Genomic DNA, 25424 nt, shown 5'->3' on the forward strand with positions numbered 1-25424 from the left:
CAAAGTCTCATTTCAGCTTAAGGTGTATTACTGAGTTTTTAATTTCACATTACCAAATAGTTAAAGCCCAATTTTCACTCTTTAAACAATTTCAGGGTAATGGTGTGTAGGTGGGGAACTCATAAAAATTGAAGGAAAAAAAATGAGTCAAGTGATTGCTAAATGTTACCATAACAAATATATCAAACATCCTTACATACAAGCCCAGGGACTAATAGCTCTTTGAACACAGGGACCACTGTCCTCATCTTTGTCTATTCCAAAGTAGTATTCTCTCTCTACTGTATTAATTCTATCCATTTCTCGGTAGCTAAAAATGTATTACAAGTTACATGATGAAGAAGAAACAGTAAGACTTCTGAAAACAGTATTTTTTAATAAGAATGAATGTTTAAGGATAGTCACTATTCAATTGTTTATGTAACAAAAAATTAGAAACATAAATCAACAGGAGAGAAGATACGGTACATCCATACAACAAAATATTATGTAGCTGTAAAGATGACAACCGCAGAGCTCTAAATACCTGCAAAGATGCCAGCACTAATGACACCCCTACAAATGCTCCCTTTGGGGTTCCAACTATAAAATACGCATTTTGGTGGAAGTATGACCTTACCCAGCAAGGTATATACTAAGTTTCCTTGGTAATAACCAAACAGCACAGGAAACAACCCTGTTAAGGCCAAAACTAGATGGGAGAAGGGGCTAATTTAAGCTGTATACTGCTAATTTAAGCTTTAAATATTAAAGGTGGGCATTAAGAGAAACTTTAAGTTTATATCATTTTACCAAGTCAGTAGCACATGAGTGTTAAAACCATTTAATGTGATGGCTACTTCAAAACAATTTAAATGAGACATAATGTTCAGTAATTCTAGAAGGCTCTCTATATTGCATACTGGAAAAATGGTATTGAGGAACATGTATCTGAAATTTATCAAGCATTTTTTGTTCATCATTATGGCACCAAAGGAAATTCTCTGGTACCTCTACCATCCCTAGGACAGTAGCAAGGCTGTAGTGTAGCATAATAATTAAGAGTGCTGCCTCTACTACCCAATTGCTGGGGTTTGGATACTGGCTTCTACACTGGCATATGTTAACTGACATATTGAAAAGTCAAAAGATTAAATGAAATTAATATTACAGTTGAGGAAAAAGTGTCTATAAACTAAAAATGGAAAAATATTAAAATATTTTAAGAGAAAGAAGTATACTTAAGCAGGAATTATTTTAAATAATCAAAACATTTTGGAGCGAAGTAGGGTTTTTTCCATCCTAAACCAGATCTCTTTAAATCTAAATATTGTCCTTTTTCTTGTCATTCTTTCCAATATTAATATGGTTAATTTAGAAGCTTACCAAAAATTAAAATTTTTAATCTTTGTAATTTTAAAATTAATTTTCCAGTTTGTGATCAATGTTCTTTTTGTTTCTTCCTAGTGACCTACTGTATTCATCTGCTGCTCGGTAGTATTACCTCCACCAGAGGGCAGACAAAAGGAAGACTAAGCTGGGAAACAAAATTAACAACTTTGTTAGCTTCCAGAGAAGCATTAGCAATATCACCAAGAAACTTTAAACAGGACTATCATTAAAGGATTCTCTGAGACAGTCTTCTCCATTGGAAATAGTATTAGATAAAATACAGCAAAAAAGCTGGCAACCATTAATTCATGCACTTATTCATTCCTTCAACAAATACCTAAGTTACGACCACATGCCATGCACATTCCAGGCTCTAGGGATTTAGCAGTAAACAAAACAAACAAAAGGCCCTGTTGTCATGGAGCTTTACTCTATATATCTGTCTAGGAGACAGATAATAAAGCACATAAATAAACAACAGTTTCAAGTACAGATAAGTACTATGCAGGAGAAAAAACCTGCAAGAAGTCAGCAGCAAGGAAGACTTTTTTTTTTTTTTTTTTTTACTCTTTATTTATGTATTCATGAGAGACACAGAGAGAGAGAGAGGCAGAGACACAGGCAGAGGGAGAAGCAGGCTCCATGCAGGGAGCCCGACATGGGACTCGATCCCAGGCCTCCAGGATCACACCCTGGGCTGAAGGCGGCGCTAAACTGCTGAGCCACCGGGGCTGCCCCAGGAAGACTATTTTTAAATAAATTAATCTGTAAAGCCTGAATGAAATGATCGAATGATCCATGCCTTAAATGGGAAAAGAGCATTCCAGGAAGAATAAACAGTAATGCAAAAGTCCTGAGGCAGAAACTCTAACCTGGCATGATGAATCAACAGCAGAGAGGATAGTGAGGCTAGAGGGGAATGAGCAAAACAGAAGAGATTAGAGGGGGTAGGAAGGAGCCCAACCACATAATCAAGAGGGCCTCCTGACCACAGTAAAAACTTCAGATTTTATCTAACAGTAATGAGTTCTATTGCCTGAGACTGGAAGCTGAAAGACCAGTTAGGAGCTACTGCTGTAGTCCAGGCCCAGGAAGATGGTGGTTTGATGCAGGGGTAGTGTCAATAGAAATAAAAAATAGCCAAATTTGGAAAAATAATGTTAGAATCCATTACAGTTGCCAATGGGGGAATGGATGTAGGGTGAGTGAAACAGAATTAAAGATAACTCTCAGGATTTTTAGCTTGAGCAACCGGATGGATGATAACACCGTCTACTGAGGAGAAGCAGCAGCTATAGCCAGTGAAGTAGGATGAAAATCAGAGTCCCAGAAACCAAGGAAAAATGTTTCAATACAAAGGAGTTATCTATCACCTGTGTGAAATGTGGCTAAGAGAAATCTAATGTGACAAGACTGATGTCACTGGCGATCTTGAGAACAGTTTTTTTCATACCACAGGAAGAATAAAGTCTCTCTGGAGTGGGTTCAGAAGAGGGGAGATTGGGAGTTGAGAAGTAGATGTAGCCTACACAGACTCTTGCAAGGATTTTTGCTGTTGTTTATGGACACAAAGTAGCTTTATTATTTTTTGAAGTTTTAACATTTCATTTTTTAAAAATTCAAACTTAAAGTTGAAAAAAGTAGAACAGTGAATAAATACTCTCAGATTCACTAATTGTTAATATTTGCCAGGTTTGCTCTATCAGTCTCTCTTCATATGTCATAATTATTATTGTTTGCCCATTTGAGGGCAAGTTGAAGATATTTTGACCATTTACTCCTAAATAATTCACTGTGTATATTCTAACAAGGGTATTGTCTTAAATAACCATAGTACAGTGATCAATTTCAGGAAACCTAACACTGATGCAATATTATTATTCAATATTTTCAGTGCATATTCATATTTTGCTAGTGTCCGGATAAATGTCTTAGGTCAGTAAGATTTTCCAATCAGGATCTGTGTTGCATTTTGTCAGGTATTTTAAACTCCCTTTAATGTAAAACACTTCCTTTGCCTTTGTCTTTCACGATGTTAACGTACTGGAAAAGAACAAACCAATTACTTTGTAGAACAATCCTCAGTTAAGGTCCCTCAATTGTTTCCTCTATGTAGATTTTGTTTATGCATTTTAGAAAAACCACAGAAAAGCAATGATGTGCCCAATTCAAGCACATCAAGAGGAACCTGTTTATCCTGCTATTGCTGATGTTAACTTTGATCACTTGGTTGAGATGGTGTCTGCTAGATTTCTGCACTGTGAAGTTATTCCTTTTCCCTGTGGTCAGTAATCTCTGGAAAGACCATTGGAACCTATATTAGTACTCTGTTCCCCACCAAAGTTTCTCCATTAGCAACACTTGCATCGATCAACATGACCATAATGGTGGCAAGCTAGTCACTTTTCTAATTCTACTGATCCTTCTACATTTTTATTGGCAATCTACTAGAGAATTCATTCTCCTTTTTCATTATGAACTTGTGGATTCTTATTTTATTCAATGGGTTATAATCCATTACTATCATTATTCATTCGAGGCTCAAATTTTCCCAGATTTGGCTGTTCAGGTTAGTTCCTACATCTTTTGGATGTGCTATCACTATTTTGGATAACACTTACCTTGCGTTCTAGGCTAATCTACTTTCCTTGCCCTCCAGACATTTAGATCTGGGCATTACCTGTGCTCACTGCCCCGAGGGGTGTCATCGCTTCTAGAATTTTCCATCAGACAAAGCTAGGAAATATATAACTCTCATTCTAATCCAACACCAGAGAGTGCCTTCTTCCATTTCATATCTTTATTTCCCTTCTCCACAGTGAAAACCTTATCTCAAAAAATATCAATGAATTTACTCATGCTCATTCCTATGATACATACAAAACGGTTCAAGAATTGCTTTATCTCTAGGACTATAAAAAACCAGTTTACTACAAGGGTTCAAGGTTTTTTTGGGGGGGGTGGATTTGCAGTCCTTTCTATCTTTAGATTAAAGGTAGATAGCCAAAGTACTGTGTTAAAAACTTACTTGGATATTTCTTTTCTTCAGAGAGTTCATGTTATTCACTGAAATACAGTTGGCTCATTTGCTGCTGTTTGCATTCAGTTTTGCAGGGTTTTTCTTTCAACCTTGTTAGTTTTATTTTTGAACATATAAAACAAACAAGTTTTCAAAACTCAAAACTATAAAAAAGATATAATCACAGCAGTGCCGTTTCCTCCACTATGCCTTCCCTGTAGGTAACTAATGAGTTTCTGGTTATCCTCTCTTGTATTTATTTTTTATTCTATCAAAAAAGTATGTTTTCTCAAAAAAAGTCTTAATGTGGAGAGAAGTGGCGCAGGATACTAGATCAAGAAAATAATTTTAAGATGGGAGACATAATAGAATGTATAATAATGTAGATGATTCTGTAGAAACTGAATTGAAATTATAGTAGAGACAGGATAATCTATCCTTAGAGTAGGGAAAATATCAAAATATCTTCTACTTTTTTTTTTTTTAATTTATGATAGTCACTCAGAGAGAGAGAGAGAGAGAGAGAGAGGCAGAGACACAGGCAGAGGGAGAAGCAGGCTCCATACACCGGGAGCCCGATGTGGGATTCGATCCCGGGTCTCCAGGATCGCGCCCTGGGCCAAAGGCAGGTGCCAAACCGCTGCGCCACCCAGGGATCCCTCAAAATATCTTCTGATTTAATTTGAGGAATATCAGAGGGTTCCCATATTCCAAAATAAGACTGCCATTCCAAAATAGTTGTATCTATATGGTTCCAGAAAACCCACATTAAAATGGGGTTATTATTTTGGAAGGATAATCATACTTTCACTACCTATTAATGTCAACAGAAGAAAATCTGCCCTCCTAAGAGGGCGATCTTAAACTTGGGGCCAGACATTGAACCAGGAACAGAGAGGTAAGACGAGAGTGGCTGGCATAAGGATCTGTACAATAACATAGATGGACAGTAACGATCATGCTGGAAAAATAAATCCACATCTCTGGCACGTCTTGGAAAATTTACAAGAAATAGAGGGTCATTCCTCAGGTCCTGGCCCAAAGTCAATGCCGCACAGAGGAGAGAAAGTGGACTTCAGATTCAGAGAGGTCTGGCCTTGAATCCCCGCTGAATGACTGAACAGCTACATGATCATAGGCAAGTTATTTAAGATCTCAGGGGCACAGTTTCCTTACCTATAGAACTGGATAATGTCTCCTTTGCCAAGGATATAAATAGAATAACATATAGCATCACCCTTGGCCCAGAACAAATGTCTAATAATTAGTTCCTATAACAGATTCAGGGTAAACCAGTCAGCAAGGTAAAGAACTAGTAACAAAGTGTACTTTAGTAACACGCCTGAAAAAAAATCAGAGAAATCACACCATCTCAGGCAGTACTTGGTAAGGGCAGAAAAATGTCCGATACTTTGTTCCAATTCTCAATTTTCAAAATGTCCCAGAATCTATTTTTAAAGTGTAAAAATATGTGCTGACATACTAAAGCACCAATGACTTAAAAGAAACAATTCTGGGGAGATGCTGATCAAATGGTGCAAACTTCTGGTTATAAGAGAGTAAGTAAGCTCCAGGGATGTCAAGTACAGCACGGTTACTACGATTAGTATCCTACACTTGAAAGTTGCTAAATACACGCACACACATGCCCGCACATGCACAGGTAATTATGTGAGGTGATGAATGTGTTAACCAACCTTACCACGGTCATCATTCTGCAATATATGTGAATATCAAGTCATCACGTTGTTGTATACTTTACATTTCTATCATGTTATTTTGTCAATTACATCTCACTAAAGCAGTGATGCTACAGGTTAACGCAAAAGACCAATGACTCAGAACAACCTCCTAACCGGTGCCGATGGCTCAGAGATTACCTTGAATGTATTAAAAGCCTGCAAGCCACATTAACTAATTTTATAAACATGTATACACAAGAACAGTCAACCTCGTTCAATAAAACGATATTTTAAAAGTTTCTATTTCAGTTTCAAATTCATCTACAAACCAAAATGCAACATGGAAAATCCTAAAATGATCTCTGGCCAAATGCCTGAAATGCACAATAAACTTTCAGAGCCTCAGATCAGTAATAACCGAAAAGCCCCACACCTTAGAGTCTTAAAACGTACAATGGCAAAGAGACTCCAAGCATACAATTTTAGGTCTCCAAACCGTTCTTTTCCTGCAGGACTAGAAAAGACCTCCCTTTCATCTTAAATAAGCAGTGTGTGCCCTGTGTTCTAGAAGATGTACTCAAAGGTCACAATCTCAGTTTGCAACACTAAGAAGGAATGATCATAAAGCGTCCTGATCAACCATTAAATCTCCAACGTCTCAAGAAAACTTCCCCGCAGGGAGCTAATCCGCTCGCCGAGCCTATTCCGCCGGCGGCCGAAAGAGAGAAAGATGCATCCACGTCCCCTACCAGGAAAGAAAGGGGAGGAGGGCGAGAAAAGGGAAGGGACACACACACAGGGAGAGATGCAAAGTAACAAAGCACCGCTTCTATAAACAAACGAGGGTCTGGTTCGTGAAGTTTTGGAGATTCAGTCCTCCCTTACCGTAGAGCGACAAGTATCAAAACAGAAGGAAATCATTTGCTTTGAAGCAGAAAAAGGAGGCGGGGAGACGTGGAAAACATTTTACCATGTACCGAATTTACAAGAATTCGTAATCCATTACCACCCCCCACCCCCAACAGTGGGCATATCGTTTCCAAAGCAAATTTCACACGAAACCACTAGTCTGGTTTTTAGCGCTCAGCGGAAAACTTTTACGAGGCTTCCCAGAGCTCCCCTCCCAGGAACCCCGCTGGGCGGCCCCGCAGGACCGCGCTTTTCGGGGCAACCGCGAGCGCCAGCCCCGAGTGCCCCCGCGAGGCCTCGGGGCGCAGGCACCGGCCGGGGACCCGCAGGCCGCCCCCGCGCCCCCCGGGGCCAGCGCTCCCAGCCGCCCAGGGAGCGCCCAGCCGCGCCCGCCCCGCGCCCGCCCCGCGCCCGCCCCGTCCGCCGAGCCTCCGGGCAGGCTCCGCAGCCCAGGGCGCCCGGCCCAGCCGTCCCCACGCCGCCGCCGGGCGGGTTCCGGCGGGGCGGCCCCGAGGCGCCCCCCACGCCCCCCACGCCCCGCAGCGGGGAGCCCCGGCGCCCCCCACGCCCCGCGGGGCGCCCCGACGAGCCGCCGCCCACCTGGAGGAGCCGGGCCCGCGTCGACCGGCCGCGGCGCGAGTCGGCGGAGAGCTCAGCAGCCCCCGGAGCGCAGCGCCCCGCCGAGACCAGCGCCGCCGACAGCCGCCGGCCACACCCAGGCCCGCGCCGCCCAGCAGCCGACTCCGCGGCGCGCCGGGCCCGGGGCGGGGACGTGGCTCGAGGCGCGAGGCGCGAGGCACGAGGCGCGCGGGCCCGGCCGGGGACGCGCCGCGGACACGCGCGCAGCCTGGAGCGCGCGCCGCCAGGGCGCGGGGCGGGGGGCGCGGGGCGCGGGGCGCGGGGCCGGGGGCGGGGGGCGCGCGCCGCTTCTGCTTCCTATTTTCTCTCTCGTTTCCTGCTAGAAGGAGAAGAAAAACACGAATTCCCAGGCAGTTTCGTTTTCTTGTCGTTGCGGCGCCTGGACGCCGGAGCACACACTTCTGAGTTGCGCCCCAGTGGTGTGGCCGGTTTCCTTCCTGGCCCCGCGGAAGCCTCGGTTTGCTCGCGGGCAAGGAGGAGGGGTGGGGTGGGGTGGGGTGGGGGAGGGGAGGGGTGGGGGAGGCTGGTGGGGGAGACCCCGGGGTCCCGCGTAGGTTGAACAGTCCGGAATTCTACGTGTCAGAAAGTAAACCGGAGGCAGCCCAGAGTCCCGCGGAATCGCCTTGCAATCCCAGCTCTGCTAGCGTCGCTTGCTTGGGTGACCGCGTACGTCTCAGGGACTGCGCTTGGTCACGGGCAAAACAGGGACGACGACACCTGCCTCCCAGAGGTGCTAAAGTGTGAGCCGAGACGCCGTTTGCACAGAGCCTGCCTGCCTGGGAAGAAATGACCTCCACTTGGAAGTCCTTGTTACTGTCGTCGCCTCTCAGATAACCCTGGCAAGTCGCTCGTCTCTGCAGGAGTTAAAACATCATACACGTCTCAACAGACTTTTTTTTTTCTTTCTTCTCCTTTCTCCACATTTCTCAGGGTGTTTTATGTTTTTAAATGTCATAAAATGAATGCAACTACCCAATTTGCTTCCTCTGAAGTCGGTGCCGCCCGGGAGCAGTTTTCCTTCCTCTCCCCACCCCCATCTTTCTTCTGAGTTAATTCCAGTTTGACAGACTGTTGCTATAGCATTCCTCCTCTGACGTCAAACAATTTAAAGAAACCGCCCTGGGTAATGAACGCTGCAGAGGAGTTCTTTGTGGAGTTCTGTGCTGGAGAAAGGTTTGAACAATGTAAGAGAACTTTAACACCTCCGCAGCGCTGCATTCCTTCCTCTTCGGCAGCTTCCCACTATCACCTGGAATAAATTTCCTAGTCCCTTAAAAGAGATGATGCCATGCGAAGCACGGTCTGATTGCGACTGTGCAGGAAATGTGGCCGTTTTGTGTAAAAGCCAGACTGTGACAAAAATGGAAACTATCCTAGCGCTAGGAGGGTAAAATTATAGGCGTTCTACACCCCCCCCAAAAAAAATTTTTTTTTTCATTTTCCCTTATGTGGGGTGCTTTTTCCATTAGGAAGAAAGAGAAGAAATGTCAAATGTTCGACATCCCAAAAGTGTCAGAAAAGTTGACTGAGACTTGACTGGTTTGCGTCTGTCCCTGTGTGTTTTAATGATTAAATCCTGAACGTTTGCACTGTCATTTTTTAAAAGGAATCGAAGGGAAATGATTATTTAAGGAACTCCTGTTAGACACCAGGCTTTCTGCTTTCTTGTATTGTCCTCAGTTCTCATAATGACCTTGCGATGTGCGCTTTACCCCCATTTTACAGATAAGAAAACTGAAGTTCCGTGAGATTAAGGAATTTGCCTCAAGTCACACAGGGAATAGCAGAGCCTGCATGGAACCCAGATTAGATGGACTTCAAAACCCACTCTCTTTAGATATTTTCTTTGTTCTTGTGCACTGGATCTTAATAGATATTATAGGCCTTTAAGAAGTCATCGGGTTAAGTTTATTAGTTGAAAAACAAGATGCTGGTATTTATGAAAACCTGGTGGAGAGTACTGAGATATTCTATTCCAGAAAAGAATGGAGGAATATAAATCAACAGTTCCTTACTACAAAAATCTGAAAAGCTATAACAAGACTTTTACTGACCTTTGCTTGGAGATTTGAGAATAAGTTACACAAAAGGATGACTTCGACCTTTCTGAAAATGTGATGTGGACAGAGAAATTACCGGAAGAATAAAGTCCAAATATGAAAGTTTAATTGTTATCCAATCTAGCCCACTTCCAAGAATATTATATTTCTGTTTTGCCACATCTGCTGCATGTTTTTCTGAAAAGAACACTTACTTGTTAAGGACAAGCCTGTGTTGCAAATCTGAAAGTGGAACTGATGAAAAGAATTTCATTACCAGGAATAATTTCCTAAGAACACAGTAATGCATCTAAGTGATCCAGCAATTAGTAATATTGCAAATGATAATGTAATCCATGTTGAAAGAGACAGAAAGGGAAAGAGAGGAAGGAAAGAAAGAAAAAGAAAAGAAAGACAGAAAGAAAGAAACAAAGAAAAAAAGGGTTAATATTTTTGAAGCCTGCTAATTTGTATAGACAATTGTAGTGATGTATCCCGCTTCTAAGCTTAAACCCAGTTTTCTTATGTTTGGGTGCTACTGGCTGATGCTTAGATTTCTAATTCATTAGGCTCATGTTCTCAAATCTTACTCTATTAAAAGAGGAGGATGGGGTCCCGGCTAGAAAACCTTTGAAGATAAAGCCCGTTTCATCCTTGTATTCCAAGTAGTGTTTAACAGAATACCTTGCACGTAGTAGGTACTCAGTGAACAAATGAATTAATGAAGGAACTTGGCCATTTTGGTTTACTCAAATAATCTCCGTACCTAACCCCACCCCCATGCCCTACTCAGAATCACAGAAAGGGAGAGAGTGATCATTATTTTTCTGGGAGTTTGGTTGCAGTTGCTTCTGCAGGGTGTTTTGTTTTCTTATGATCCAGTTCAGCGAAGCTCTGCTCTTGGTCCTATGTTGAATGAATCTGAGAATCTGGTCCTCAGTGAGCTATCCTAAAATTCTCAGTACCCTGTCTTTATAACCTCTGCTTTTAGATTGTACCCTAGAAATCATATATTTTTTTCTGAGCCTGCTTTGTTCTCAATGACAAGTGCATTATGAAGAACAGAATCATCAATGTGTACAATACACTCATACTGCTCTGTTGAATGTGTTGTATGCATTCCAGTTCTATTGTATTCAGATGAGGCCAGATTTTATATATACAATATACTTGATAGAATAAAGTAACAGGTTTTCTTCCAACAACAAATTAAGTATTTTTTTTAAGATTTATTTATTTTAGAGTGGGGGTGCAGGAGGAGAGGGAGAGAATCCCAAGCAGACTCCCCACTGAGCATGGAGCCTGACTCAGGGCTGGGTCCCATTACCTTGAGATCATGACCTGAGCTGAAATCAAGAGTCAGACACTCAACCAACTGAGCCACCCAGACACCCTACAAAATAAGTTTTAAAATATTAAATGAAAATTGTCTAATAAAATCTACCACAGTTTCCTCAAGGATGGATGTAGGAAGTGATTCCTTAGTCAAATCTGTAAGAAGCTTATGTGTCATTTCAAACATCCTTGATCCCAAGTGGTTATGTCTAAATACTTTTCTTTTTCTCATTCATGATGCATTTCCATATCAGATCATTTTACAGCTTAAATTTTGTGATTGCATTTACTGTATTCTTCTGACACTCTTGATACAAATCAGTTATAACTCCTGCATCTTTGTACTCAGGTTCTCTAATGGCAATTTGAGTCTATAATCTCCACACTCATCAGTGACCTTAGGAGAGCGCTGTACTTAACTAACAGGCATGAAAAGGGTAAGGAGAAGCACCTGGCATATATTATTGCCCTAGATCCTGTGGTTCAGGCCTCTGGAATCTGTTATTGGGAAGGGACAGGGAGAATGAAAAGAACACTAAACTGCATGTCAGAAGACTTGATTCAGAGTTTTGGCTCTGGTACAAAATGTCTGTGTGATTTTGAGCAGATCACAACTGACCTGCACTCTGTCTTTAATTTCAAATATAAAATGAGAGTGCTGGATCTGACAGGACAGGCACATAGCACTGGTGCCAGCATCAGTACTGTGCCCAATGTACAACCTCACTGATCAGTCATGTATTTTCTCCTCTAAGCTCACCTATCCCAGGAATGCCAGGAAGGTGTCATCTATTGGTGTTGATGGTAAAAATATTCTATTAGCTATCTACTGCTGTGTAAAAAGCTGTCCCAAAATATGGTGGATTAGAACAACAACAATCATTTACTTTGCTCATGAGTAGCCAATTTAGGCAGGACTTGGCTCTGCTTTAGGCAGTTCACCTAGTTTAACTTTCAAGATGGCTTTCATATGGCTGGCAGTTGGTGCTGGCTTTTGGTTGGAAGATGAGCCAGGGCTGTGGACAAATATCTCCGTTTCTCTTCACGTAAGTCTTTCCGTGGTTCTCCTTGGAACTCCTCACAATACACTGGCTGGGTTCTAAGAGCAGGTGTTCTAAGGGAACAAGGAGGAAGTGCGTGGCATTTTTATGACTTAGCCTTAGGAAGCACATACGGCAGCTTTCACCATACTCTCTTGGTGTATGCAATCTCAAATCAAATGATAGGAACACAGACTTCTTGATGGAGGAATAGCAAGGTAGCCTGACACATAATGTTACAGGCTTTTTTTGAAATACAGACTTCCACAAACAAGCGTATTTGCTAACCCTGGATCAATCTATGAGTCTCACCATCTAAGAATCTATTTCTCCATTCCTTCCTCCCATTTAGCATTGACTTTGCTTACTTATGCTAATGTGCTCTACCCAATAGATATTTCAAACAAAGGAAAATAGCTTGCTTTCCTTGCTAATTTGTTTGGCTTTGCTTTCTTTTCTTAATTTTTGAAATTAACATAATGCAAAATTGACCTCATTCTCTTGGTATATGGTTCTATGATTTTTTTATGGTTCTATGATTTTAAACACCACTGCAGATTCATGTAACCACCTCTACAATCAGTATACAAAATAGTTTCATCACCCCCAAAAAACCTCCTCATGTTATCCCGTTATTATTATTGTCGTTATTGTTATTACTAGCTCACCTCCCTCCTCTAACCCCAGGCAATCGTTGATCTGTCCTCCATCCCTATAGTTTTGTTTTCTCAAGAATATTATGTGAATGGAGTCATGCTGTATGAAAACTTTCAAGACTGACTTTTTTTTAAGATTTTATTCATTCATGACAGACACAGAGAGAGAAAGAGACAGAGAGAGAGAGGCAGAGACACAGGCAGAGGGAGAAGCAGACTCCATGCAGGGAGCCCATGGCGGAACTGGATCCCAGGTCTCCAGGATCACACCCTGGGCTGAAGGCGGCAGCTAAACCGCTGGTCCACCGGGGCTGCCTGACTGACTTCTTTCATTCACTATAATGCCTTGTTCCTTCTTGTTGCCAAGTTCATTCCATGGTATGAAGCTATGACAGTTTATTTATTCATTCACCTACTCAAGAATATTCAGGACATTTTCCATCTTGAGGGATTCATAATGCTTATTTCATAATTATGAATAGTTTCTATAAACACCCATGTACAGGTTTTTATATTAACACATGTTTTCATTTCTCTAGGGTAGATAACCATGAGTGGGATTATTGGGTATATGGTTAGTATATGTTTAACCTTATGAGAAATTGCAAAATCATTTTCCCAAGTGGATGGTTCATTCTTCATTCTTACCAGCTATGTATGGGAGTTCCAGATGCTCTTGAGTCCTTGCTAGCACTTGATATTATCAGTTTATATTTTTTAAAATTTTGCCACTCAAATAACTATGTAGCAATATCTCATAGCAGTGCTTTATTTTTGTATCTTCTTCAGCATCACATATGCATGTTATTTCCTGCCTTTTCCTGCCCAGCTCCATTCCATGCATTTCTGTCAAATTAATTTTCCTGAATCAGAGCACTGATTAGATCCCTTTGGCTCAAAGAACGTGCAATGGTTTCCAATTATTTACTGAACTGAATATACCTTCCTTGCCCTGGCATGCAAGGTCTTACTTATTTGGCTCCAAACTACCTCTCCAAGCCCATATTTTTGCTACTCTGCTCGATTGTTCAGTCCACTCCGCAGTTTTACTCTTCAGAGAATAGGTTCTTTGCTTTTTGATCTTGCTCAGTGCTATTCCCCAAACTGGCTTTTCCATTCTTCCTTCTGTTATCTTTCAAGAACCAAGAATGTAAGAAAACTGTCCTGCCCTTTCTGTGCCTGGAATACCACTATGCAATGCCATGTGGTCTCTCTCCACAGTCTGCCCAGGCTCTTAGAGGACCCTCTTGGGCAAATGAGCAAATCCAGGACTGGGCAGGCATCCAGCTAGGGAATGGGGCTCCTTTGCTTATAGAGACCAATAACTTTCCAAGTGATTCTATTGGGCACCTCTCCCGTGGAGAGGGGAGAAAAAACAAGGTTGGTGGTTAATCTCTCTTCCTGATGCTGTATTCACCTTAAGACATTTCCTTCCCCAAACCCATTCTCCCCTTTTACCTATGTCTGAACATTAGAAGGCAAAGAGTGAATATATAGTAATGATATGATGTCTGTCTTAGAAGTTCTCGGAGAGATTTTTGAAATATTTTTGAGATTTGAGTTTAATGATATGGTAATTTTTCAAGTGACTTTCCAATAAAGTATGAAGAGTTCTGATAGCTGTCAACAATTATGTCACTTCCCTTTGCACTGGAAGCTGAGAAAGAATAACTTAATAACATTAATAATTTTCTACTGGAAACAGTTGCTTTGGTCTGATACCAAGTCACTTTGCCTGGACTTCAGACTTTGCTTAGGAGGTTAAAAAAAAATGAGAAGGAGATATGTGGGGGTACCCGAGTAGCTCAGTTGGTTAAGCATCTGCCTTTGGTATAGGTCATGATCCTAGGGTCCCGGGATCACGCCCTGCATTGGGCTGCTTGCTCAGCAGGTAGTCTGCTTCTCCCTCTGCTGAGCTCTCTCTGTCTCTGACAAGTAAATAAATAAAATATTTTAAAAAGGAGATATATAAATCAAGTTTTGCTCTGAACATTTTTATTTCATGGTACAAACATCATTTTCAGTATCTGTAACAACAATCATTAATGAACCTGTTCTTTAGAACAAATCTCTAAGATTGAGGGAATGACTCTGAACTTGCTCTGCTTAAAATGGAGTTATTAATTCCAGCTTCCTTAACTATCCTAAGTGGACCAGAGTATCCAAATCATGTTTCGACCAGCCTATATAAATTCTAAGGAAATCAAGTGAAATTGTTAATGATAGGAAATTCAGTTCAGGTCAAGTGTATGATGTGTTCAAGTTACATTTACATAGCTTCCTCCTTGTATAATTATTATGCCCATAATTACACCAACTGGAGCATAATATATTCTTTTGTATGATCTAGAGGTTTGCAACTGCATGACTATTTTATGCCAAAATCTTGTTCCTGGAGGATTCCTATCTTTTTTTTTTTTTTTTAAGATCTTATTTATTCATGAGAGACACACCCAGAGAGAGAGGCAGAGACATAGGCAGAGGGAGAAGCAGGCTCCATGCAGGGAGTCTGATGTGGGACTTGATCCCAGAACCCCGAGATCACACCCTTAACTGAAGGCAGATGCTCAACCTCTGAGCCACCCAGGCATCCCTGGAGGATTCCTATCTTACCATGATATCCCTAGTCTTAGCATAGCATCTGCACATCTCCTTGATCAATGAATGAAGGAATGAATCAAAGTGCTAAGGAGAGGTCACTGGAAAGGTCATTCACTCATTTGTAAGTATTCAATGATGAATACTTTCATTCAGATGAAAAGGTATCTTCATAGCTCTTAAGGGATGAATAGAATCAGGCTAACAAAAAGCTTGATTTGACATTAATGCTTCTAGGAGCTGGAGTCTTCTCCTGACAGGTGAGGTGGTCAAGTTGGGGTGGAAGTAAGAAACAAGTTCTAGGGCTTGGAACCGTTTACACTTTTCCTTCACTCTGAGGTCACATATGAGCATGAAGCTACCTTCACAGCTTACATGTCTTTTTGGTGTCATTATAGTTCATAACGTGATGTAGGGAGGGGCAGGAGGGCTGCTCTAATACTTTGCCATCCTAATGACAGTAGCTAATAAGGGTTTCTGGAGCAATTCACTCTCCTCAGGGACCAAGCATGGGAGAAAACTACTGGACAGAAGCCAGCTTCTGTTCTCATGGCCTGTGCTGAGTGCACTAATGGGTGTGATATCATCACCTGATTTTAAGTGCTGTGTGGGAAAGCCAAGCCCTTTGATTTAAGCCAAAATATTAGCAGGGTATTGATGGTTCAAACAAAATTGCTTTTCTCTTCTTTAAAGTACCTTGCAGGGGCAAATCAACAACTGGAGCAGAATATTGAAAATAAATGTCTAAAATGCTCTAGGAACAAGGCAGGGTGAAGACTTTTCCTAATAGAAACAATGGTCTTTGGAACAGATATCATAATCCATCATTTCTCCTTTGATATCTTTTAGGTTTATACACATTTAGTGAGTATTCAGGAGGCAACACGTCACATTATTTACCTCATTGACTAATGACGACTGATTTGTGAGGAAATACTGTTATTCTCATTCTGCAAAGGAGGCTCAGAGAGGGTGGACTCTTGCGGAAGGTCCTGAAGGCTTGGGCATGCTTCTTCTCCCTCCCTCAACCCCATCTCCAATAGCCCTTAAAGCTACCCCAGTAACTGTGCAATCTAAAACAAAAGGTTTATGCAGATATTATACAAATATAGCTTCTAAACATGTCCCTCCTGCAAAACCCCAGCCTCTGAGACCCTCCTATATATCAATCAAACATCCAATTAATGGCAGCACTGACATATGGAGTCAGAATTTTCTGACTTAATTCTTAGGCATGTTCCTGTCCATGCTTTTAGGAGCCTACCCTCAAGCAGTAATGCAACTGCTTTCATTTTGAATATTCTATTTCCTTCTAAATAAATCAGGGCAAAACTTCTGCTAATGAATGCTTCAGAAGTTTTTCTTCTTTTCAATTGTAGCACATAAATAAAAACCTGGCAGGTGGAGAATTTAACCACTCCACCCTCATCCAACTTGTTCCAACACTTACCCAAATCTCAGAGACTTCACAAATTCTTTTGATTTGGGAACATCAACTTCTTTGCTACTCCTTTTTGGCCCTCCCTTATCAGGATTAGCTACTTATTGCTCTTCCTGTTTTGCTTTAACTGAAATAAACTTGAGCTCTTATCCCTTCTGTCAGATAGATTTCCTAGCTTAAAAGCTTTGAATAAGAATGACATTAATCCTACCTTTGCTGCAAAGTGACATTATTGCTCATTACGGATATTTATACTGCTCCATCTTACTTTCTGAGAATTTCATGGACTTTCTCATTGCAAATGAGTCACTGTTTTGGAATTTGCATCTTCTCAAGTAACAAGATTGATTGCCTCATTTTTTAAAATCTCATTTTTTTTCAAAGAAAATTCTAGTCTAACTTATCAATTTTTTAGAAAATCTAATTTAGTTACAATCAAACCCAGAATTCAATTAACTAGTATTTACATTATTAGCATTACTTGAAAATAAGTATATTTTCTGTAGAGAATGACCATGGGGCAGCCGCACAAGTCTCTGCAAGAAGGTTCCTCTTCTTTGGGGACAATGAGTCAGATTTGTATTAGCTCAGAAATGAATTTAAGGAGAAAAAAAGAACTTTGTCATCTAATGAGTAACTGTTTAATCTTGGTTTAGTTGATAAAGCAGTAGCTCTAAAATAAAACTTTCTGTAAATTTGTTCTTTTTTCTTTTATGTTAAAAACCAAACTCTTAACTTTGTCTTTTTGCATACCTAATTAATATATAATTTTTATTTTTATTTTTTTTAAATTTTTATTTATTTATGATAGTCATACAGAGAGAGAGAGAGAGGCAGAGACACAGGCAGAGGGAGAAGCAGGCTCCATGCACCGGGAGCCCGACGTGGGATTCGATCCCGGGTCTCCAGGATCGCGCCCTGGGCCAAAGGCAGGCGCCAAACCGCTGCGCCACCCAGGGATCCCAATATATAATTTTTAAAAAGGACTTTGAGTATTAATATTTGGAAGTAATTGCTTGGTTTGGGGATGGTGTGCTAATTGGTTGGGTCCACATGTGAGCTGAAATATAAATTTCAAGGAAGTTAAATGTCCTCAATTGAAATGTTTTCCATGAAATCTGAGTAGTTTTTTTTTAATCCTTACTGACAATGATTGTCTAAAAATCCAAGACCAACTAAAAATATAATAGCTTCCCAGATCTTCTTTTCCTCAACCTACAATTACCATGGCATTTTGTATATTTCAATACCATTATTAAATTCTGCCTCTTATTGAAATTTGTGTAATTCTGTAAAAAGTGATTGTGTAAGAAGAGTTGTAAGGATAATAAACCAAGTCTGAACCATCTTTGTATCCTTCATGGCACCAAAAAGAGTTTTCTGACTTTTACTGCCCCAATCTATCCAATATACTACTATCAAATTTATTTTCCTAAAGTCTAGCTCTGCTTAAGTAACTTCTTGGATAAGAATCTATAACAATTTCAAGTTATTTACTGAACTATACACTCCTGCATCACTGGTATGCGTAACCTTATCTCCTTGGTATTTTCCATTGAAACTTGGCTCTTCCTACTTCTAAGAAAAGGTCCTGGGATTTCCCATTTTTCTTGTGCTTTCTCACCAACTGAAGTACCTCACCTCACACAGAGGCCCATCCACAAAGCCACACCTTATCTTACCAATTGAAAAAAAAAAAAAAAAAAAAAAACTTCCCTTATTTCTGATCTTTGCAGGACCTGGTTTATACCATTTTTTAAAAAGATTTTATTTAATTATTTAATTATTTGACAGAGAGAAAGCACACAAGCAGGGGGGAGAGGCAGGCAGAAAAAGAGGAAGAAGCAGGCTCCCCGCTGAGCAGGAAGCCTGACATAGGGCTAGATCTCAGGATTCTGGGATCATGACCTGAGCTGAGGGGAGATGCCCAACTAAAACTGACTGAGCCACCCAGGTGTTCCAGTTTATACCATTCTTTTTTTTTTCTTTTAAAGATTTTATTTATTTATTCATGAGAGGCAGAGAAAGAGAGAGGCAGAGACACAGCCAGAGGGAGAAGCAGGCTCCACGCAGGGAGTCCGATGTGGGACTCGATCCCGGGACTCCAGGATCACACCCTGAGCTGAAAGCAGGTTCTAAACTGCTGAGCCAGCCAGGCGTCCCAGTTTATACCACTCTTGTGTACTTATATCACTACTACTCACTTTGGCTTAAATTATAATAATCTGTGTGTGTTTCTTTTATCTTTCTGATGTGAGATTTAGCATGGCATGCTTGAAAGAACATGAGTTTAAGTATGAGGTTGGAAAACTAAGTTCAGATAGTGCCTCTCACTTATGAGCTGTGTGAGTTTCGTACCTTTCTGAGTTTTTTTTTTCTCCCAAATCTATGTAAAAGAAATTGATTCACTTCCTCTCTCTTGTACATTGAACTATTGTAAATAAAAAGAAGACTCCTACCAAACCCAATCCCACTTGTAAATACTGAAAAAAAAAAAGATCAAGATGGAATTAAACAGGGATCCCTGGGTGGCGCAGCGGTTTGGCGCCTGCCTTTGGCCTAGGGCGCGATCCTGGAGACCCGGGATCGAATCCCACATTGGGCTCCGGGTGCATGGAGCCTGCTTCTCCCTCTGCCTGTGTCTCTGCCTCTCTCTCTCTCTCTGTGACTATCATAAATAAATAAAAATTTAAAAAAAAGATGGAATTAAACAGAGACCAATGAATGAAAAGAGACAGAAAGCTTGTACTGAAATTCTAAGGTTTGCAGAAAAATGACGAGTTAATGGTATTTAACTGAATGGAAGAACAGATCTTTTTTTTTTTTTTTTTTAATTTCTTGAAGGAGTTTTATTAGTGGATAGTACATTCACAGAGTCAGGGAGCAATGCCTGTAGTCATTCAAAACAATGACATCCCTGGAAATCAAATAGAAGCCAAGCTCACTTCTTTCTGAATCTGTCCATCCTGTGCTGTCTTTTGGAAATAAGACAGTGAAAAGAAACAATGCCATCCAGCATATGGTGGGATATTACTCTTCTAAACAGAGGAAATTTTTCATATTTTTCAAGGACAATTTCCTAAAATAAATTTGCCATTGCTTCTGCAGGAGAGGGAAAGAATTAATGTGCCCATTAGTAATAACAATGAAAATAACCGTAGCCATTTGTCACGTGGTTACTATAAACTTAAATAATTGATACCCAAACATATGATCTTTTTTTGTTTTAAGATTTTATTTATTTAAGAGAGAGAGAGTGTGAGGGGGCAGGGCAGGAGCAGGGCAGAAAGTGAAGAAGGGGGAAAGAATCTCAAGCAGACTCCATGCTGAATGCCAAGCCTAATGTGGGACTGGATCCCAGGCCCCTAAGATCATAACCTGAGCCAAAACCAAGAGTCAGTCGCTTAACTGACTGAGCCACCCAGGTGCCCCAAATATTTAATAGCCAAATAACTTTGTACTCAGAGTGGTCCATGGAGTTTGTTACACATTCAGGGTTGTAGTCCTTGTCCCCTAAACCTACAATATAGGATCTACATTTTAGAAAGATACCTAGAAGGGGTATCTGACTGGCTCAGTCAGAACCAAAAGGCAGAAATACTACTACCTCAGGAAGAAACCAGAAGCTGAAAATTGGTAGTATTCTTTCTCTATCTGTCTGGTTTTTCTCTTTCTATTTGTTTTTCTTCCTTCTACAAAATAGTTTTTTATGCTTCTCCAAGCACAAGACCAAGTTTGTATTTCCTCAGGTCAAAATTAGAGACCCAAATGACTATCCCAACTCTTGATCTCAGGGTCATGAGTTTGAACCCCACACTGGGTGTAGAGATTACCTAAAAATAAAATCTTTTTTAAAAAAGAAAATATTACAAAAAAATTGTTTAAAGATACCTAGGAAATCATCCACAAAATGAAAAGGTAACTTACTGAATAGGATAAAATATTTGCAAATCATATATCTGATAAGGATTAGTATACAAAATACATAAAGAAATCATATAACACAATAGGAAAAATACTCCAAACTATCTGATTGAAACATGGGCAGCAGATCGAAATATACACTTTTCCACAGAAGATGTCCAAATGGCCAATAGGTATATGAAAATGTGCTCCACATCACTAATCATCAGGGAAATGCAAATCAAAACCACAAGAAATCACCTTGCATCTGTTAGAATGACTACTATCAAAAAGACAAGAAATAATAAATGTTGGCAAAGATATGAAAGAAAAGGAAACACTTGTGTGCTGTCAGTAAGAATGTAAATTGGTACAGCCACAATGGAAAACACTAAGTAAGTTTCTCAAAAAATTAAAAATAGAAATACCAGCAATTCCATTTCTCAGTATTTATTGGAAGAAAATGAAAACACTAACTCAAAAAGATACATGCACTGCCATGTTTACTGCAGCATTATTTACAGTAGCCAAGATACGGAAACAACCTAAGTGTCCATCAGTAGATGAACAGATAAAGAAGATATGGTGCATATATATACATTGCAATATTATTTAGCCATAAAAAAGAGTGAGATCTCACATCTCACCATTTGCAACAACATGAATGGAACTTGAGGACCTTATGCTAAATGAAAGAAGTCAGATAGAGAAAGACAAATACTTTATAATCTCACTTATATGTAGAACCTTCAAAGACAAGCAAACAAACCAAGCCCGTAAATAGAGCAAATTGGCAGAAACAGGGAAGAGGGGGCTGGCGAAATGGGTGAGATAATACAAACTTCCAGTTATAAAATAAATAAATCATGCAGATGCAATGTACAGTATGGCAACTATAGCCAATAATACTATGTTGCATATTTGAAGGTTGCTAAGAGACTAGATCTTAAAAGTTCTCATCACAAGAAAAAATTTCTGTGTATGGTGATGGATGGTAACTAAACTTATTGTGGTGATCATTTCACAATATATACAAATATTGAATCACTATGTTATACATCTAATTTAATGTATGTCACCTAGGGAACCCTGGGTGGCGCAGTGGTTTGGCGCCTGCCTTTGGCCCGGGGTGCGATCCTGGAGACCCGGGATCAAATCCCACGTCGGGCTCCCTGCATGGAGCCTGCTTCTCCCTCTGCCTGTGTTTCTGCCTCTCTGTCTCTCTCTGTGTGACTATCATGAATAAATAAATAAAATCTTAAAAAAAAATGTATGTCACCTATACCTCAGTTAAGAAAATGATCCCAGGTATTTCACAAGTACGTTAAAATTTGAGAAGCATTGATCAATAAAGTCCTTTCCCTGAGGATTCTAAGATCCTTAACATTAGGAAATCATTTTTCCTTCTCTCTTTCCACCTCAGTCTTCATCATTTGAGATTCTTTAGTGTCCAGTAATAATTTGGACTAACATGGGGTTTGAAAAATGCAAAAACATACTAATGTGATATGGTTGTAAGAAGGTTCTGGAAATGATGGCATATTTCCCACTTGCACTGTACTGAGGATGAGGAATGTCAGCCTATAATCAAAAGTTCTTTCCTGGTCACTATAGCTGACTTTTATTTAGGGTGAATTGGTATTAGTCCCATATGAAAAAGCTGTGGATTGGACAGGTAAAATAAACTTTGAGGAGGTCAAAGGGAGAGGCCATTGCTAGCAGAATTTCAAGTTCAGGTAGGTATTTGTTACTATAGCCTTTCTGTAGGAGAATTTGGCAATATGTTTAAGAACACTAAACTCTTTGACCTGTTGATACCAATTCTAAGAATTTATGTAAAATGCACAAAGATGCACAGAAAGATTGATGAGTAAAAAATTTTATATGCTATTTATATTAGTGAGAAATTATAAATAAATATTCAATATAATAAATGATAAACTAGATTATGATTTAGCCACATAGTAGCATAATATGCAGCCAATAAAAATACTTATTTTTGATTCGGGAAAAGTTCATAATATGCCAAATGTAAAGGTAAACTCACCAAATAAAAATGGAGAATGACCCAAATTTTATACAGAACTATTTACATGAAAAAAAATCAAAATATCAGTAGTAATTACTGTCCATTTTTAAGTTGTGGGAAATTTTAATCAATTTATTTATGACTTTCAATATTTGCCATATTTTTGTAATGAACATGTATTATTTCTATCATTAGGGGAAGTTTTTAAATAAAAACAAAATATATAGTTGGTACTCCTTGAAATCTGCTTCTGATTTCAAGCTTTGAGTTGGAAAAGGAAGGAGTATTTTTTTGATGGAATATTCTATTGCTTTTTTCTATGTGCTGCCTCTCATTTGAAGAAGGGACCCTCCATGGACAGACACAAATATACTTACTGAAAATGACAAAGGTCTGAATGCAGACATCCCTCTCCTTATTCTTCTGCTAAATTCAACAATGTAACAGCAATTTTCCAAGGTTAAAAGTCCATTTCCCATACTGAAGGAACTTTTAAAAATTTATTTTGGAGTAATTATAGATTTATAGGAAGTTGCAAAGATAATACAGAGAGATCCGTTGTGCCCTTCACCCAATTTCTTCTTGATGCAACTTTTAAACATGAATTATCTGGGGGATTTAATTTCTTTATTCTAACAGTATGAGTGAGATTCATGCTGAGCAGCAGTGTTGTAAGTTGTAAAGGCAAATCCAGTCCCTTTGGTTTCTGTATTTTGAAAACAGGGCAATAATTATTTTTCCTAATTACCCACCATTGCCAGTGAGTCAGATGCTTGAAAGGAAATCTCAGCCTGTTATATTGTATGCTTTGTTTTACCATATGAAAGCGTAATGTAACCACTTAGTTGCAGTTTCAGTTCAAGAGTGCATCTTGCAAGGAGTGTCTGCCTTTGTACAGAATGACCAGGTACTGGTACTTCCTCTGCTCAGCATAGCTGATGAAAGGGTGAGGAGAAAGAGGGCGGAAAAGAGCCTCTTGATTGATACAAATTTCTCTGTTGTTTTTAATGTGCTGAGGTTTCAACATAAACTTAAAACATTGAGAATTGAAAAAATAATACTCTTCAATGATATCTGCTTGATTATGAGATTAAAACAAAACAAAAAGACAAAACCTGACTGTTTCTCTTGCCAAATTGCTGATGGCAAAAGCACCACAGTACAGAGGTGTCACTCTGGAGTCACATTGCCTAGATTTAAATCGTGGTTGTGCCACTTATGAGCTGTGTGGCTCTGGGCAACATTTTTTTTTAAAGATTTTATTTATTTATTCATGAGAGACACACAGAGAGAGAGACACAGGCAGAGGAAGAAGCAGGCTTCCAGTGGGGAGCCTGATGCAGGACTTGATCCCAGGACTCTGGGATCATGAGCTGAGCCAAAGGCAGATGCTCAAGCACTGAATCATCCAGGGTAGCCACCCAGGCATCCTTCTGGACAACTTCCCATTCCTCAATTTATCTGCCTGGTCCTTAGCAGGCACTCAAGAGGTATTGTTTCTGTTGCAGAAATCATAAGCAGCTAACTTACATTCTATGAGATTCCTAACCATCTTACTCACATAATTCAGGATACAATTTTTTTTTTAAAGAGTTTGAGAAGGATTGTATTAATTCTTTAAATGTTTGGTAAAATTCACCAGTGAAGCCCCATGATCCTGGACGTTTTTGGGGGGAGGTGTTTGATTATTGATTCAATCTACTTATTAGTAATCAATCTGTTCAAAATTTCTATTTCTTCATGATTTGGTCTTGGTAGTTTGTATGTTTCTAGGAATAAAGAAATCTTTTAAACTATTATAAAGTTGGATATGTACCATGATACTGTCAATTTATGAGACATCAAGATACACTTCAATTTTATATTTTATTTTTTAAGATTTTATTTATTTATTCATGAGAGACACACACACACACACACACACAGAGAGAGAAAGGTAGAGACACAGGCAGAGGGAGAAGCAGGCTCCATGCAGGGAGCCCGACACGGGACTTGATCCCGGACTCCAGAATCATGCTCTGGGCCAAAGGCAGGCGCTAAATTGCTGAGCCACCCGGGGATCCCCAACACTTCAGTTTTAGATTCTAGCAAATGATTCTATACAATCTCTGGTGTCAACTTGTTTTTAGATGGCTGGAGTTCTCTCAACACACATGTCCAAGTGCCTAGCTGGCCCGATTTCTGGTCTAAGACTTGTGTTTGTGTCACATAACTACTCAGACTTTTTAATCTTTTTATGTTCACTTCATGTAGATGCTGAGAAGTTACTTGGGAGAAAATCAAATGAGATTATTGACCATAGGGCCACAGCTTTCCAGGTCAAGAGCCTGAAACAGAGATAATTTAGCTTTGGCTATCTGATGGAAGGAGTGCCTATGTTGCAAAAAAATTCCTGTCATTTTTGCCAAGCTAATGGAGGAGCATTTTCCTAATCCACATAAAGGCATCTTGTGAGTTAATCAGTTCGATTAAAAGTAGAAGAAACAGTTAAATGCCAAATGTATGAGTACACACTAGAAAAAAAACCCAGTTACAATCTCTTCTTAAATAGAAAGTATCAAGATTATTATAGTTTTCAAATGTTCTGACGTGCTCTAGCATCCCTTAGAAATACTGCATATTCTTAGGTCATAGAATTACAGAATTTGGAACAATAAGAAATCCTAAGGATTATGTAGCCCAACTCTTCATTTCACAAAAGAATAATAGGGGTCCCCTATGGAAATGACTCACTTAAAGGTACTGGATACATCTGGTAGCTGA

The 25424-nt window shown here is 39.9% G+C and overlaps 1 protein-coding gene and 1 long non-coding RNA gene across 2 annotated transcripts in view; one reads left to right on the forward strand and one right to left on the reverse strand.

Moving 5' to 3' along the window:
- GNB4 (G protein subunit beta 4) overlaps window positions 1-7737 on the reverse strand; it is a 59221-nt gene extending 51484 nt beyond the window's left edge. Inside the window, exon 1 of the mRNA XM_077879720.1 lies at window positions 7582-7737. The gene's annotated coding sequence lies outside the window, so the exon portion shown is untranslated. The remainder of the gene's footprint in view (window positions 1-7581) is intronic.
- A 186-nt stretch (window positions 7738-7923) lies between these two features.
- LOC144302438 (uncharacterized) lies at window positions 7924-11118 on the forward strand. Its single transcript, XR_013369287.1, has 2 exons — window positions 7924-8077; window positions 8204-11118. It is a non-coding gene; the product is annotated as an uncharacterized LOC144302438 (long non-coding RNA).
- Window positions 11119-25424: the final 14306 nt, after the last annotated feature.

Source organism: Canis aureus, chromosome 31 (assembly GCF_053574225.1).
Source record: "Canis aureus isolate CA01 chromosome 31, VMU_Caureus_v.1.0, whole genome shotgun sequence".
Lineage (NCBI taxonomy): Eukaryota > Metazoa > Chordata > Mammalia > Carnivora > Canidae > Canis > Canis aureus.